The sequence below is a fragment of the Cynara cardunculus genome, unplaced genomic scaffold (genome assembly GCF_001531365.2).
Source record: "Cynara cardunculus var. scolymus isolate 2C unplaced genomic scaffold, CcrdV1 Un_Scaffold_3461, whole genome shotgun sequence".
Taxonomy (NCBI): domain Eukaryota; kingdom Viridiplantae; phylum Streptophyta; class Magnoliopsida; order Asterales; family Asteraceae; genus Cynara; species Cynara cardunculus.
In genome coordinates, this window is record NW_020201485.1 from 36555 (window position 1) to 37915 (window position 1361).

The 1361-nt window shown below is 38.2% G+C and overlaps 1 long non-coding RNA gene across 1 annotated transcript in view; it reads left to right on the forward strand.

Moving 5' to 3' along the window:
- Window positions 1–1112: 1112 nt before the first annotated feature.
- Window positions 1113–1361, forward strand: part of LOC112503643 — a 15094-nt gene continuing 14845 nt past the window's right edge. Inside the window, exon 1 of the long non-coding RNA XR_003068041.1 lies at window positions 1113–1301. This is a non-coding gene — a long non-coding RNA (uncharacterized LOC112503643). The remainder of the gene's footprint in view (window positions 1302–1361) is intronic.

A 1361-nucleotide genomic window follows, 5' to 3' on the forward strand; every position in this document is an offset into this window, starting at 1 on the left:
GATAGAAACAGTCGCTTTACTTCAAAATTCTGGGGAAGTCTACAAAGAGCTTTGGGATCACATATCAGATTAAGTACGGCTTATCATCCACAAACCGATGGGCAAAGTGAAAGAACAATCCAAACTCTCAAAGGCATGTTGAGATCCTGTGTCATTGACTTCGGGGGATCATGGGACGAACATTTACCGTTGATAGAATTTTCTTACAACAATAGTTATCACTCCAGCATCCAAGCGGCACCTTATGAAGTCCTATATGGAAGAAAATTCTGAACACCATTATGTTGGAATGAGGTAGGTGAAAAACAGTTGACAGGTCCCGAGATTGTGCAAGTAACATCTGAAAAGATTGGTCAGATTCAATCAAAAATAAAAATTGCCCAGGATCGACAGAATAGCTATGCCGACAAACAAAGAAAACCGATTGAATTTAGTGTAGATGACTTTGTAATGTTAAAAGTATCCCCGTGGAAAGGTGTTATGAGGTTTGGGAAGAAAGGTGAGCCTAGTCCAAGGTATATTGGACCATTCAGAATCTACAAAAGAATTGGACCAGTAGCTTATTAGTTGGAATTACCAGAGGAACTTCGTCTGATTCACAATACCTTCCATGTGTCAAACCTAACGAAATGCCTTACTGATCCTACTATGGCGATACCACTTCCGGAGCTATAACCGACCACAAAACCCGAGTGTTGAGAAACAAGGAGATAAGTCTAGTAAGGGTACAGTGGCGATTTCATAAAGGATCAGAAGCAACATGGGAATTGGAATCAGAAATGAATGAAAAATATCCATGGTTGTTTGAGTGAATTCCGGAACGGAATTCTTTTAAGGGGGGGAGAATGTTATAACCGGGTTTGAGACAACCTGGGTTGAGGTAAATTATACATGTTTATTATGTGGATTATGTGAAATGTGCATATTTAAGTAAAAATGCATGAAGCATTTATGTGAAATGTGAATACGATATCATGCATATTGTGAAATAATAGCATGACATATATAATTCATACGTGTATGCATGTAGTGTGAAGCATGCATGATGTGGTGTTTCTTGAGTTTAAGTATTCGGGTGAAATCATTGTATCTTCATGGTTAAGATATTATTTCAAAAAAGTCTGGAATCCTGGGTTACTAATTGGTGGAATACTAGGCAATCCGAAACTTTTTTGAATGATATTGAAGAAAAGAGTATTCTAGAAAAATTCATAGAATTAGAGGAACTCCTCTTCTTAGAGGAAATGATCAAGGAATACTCGGAGACACATCTACAAAACCTTCGTATAGGAATTCACATAGTATGCCCGTCCCCCATCAGCGTATTTTTTTGTTTTACGCGCCCGTAACTCTTCCTCAGC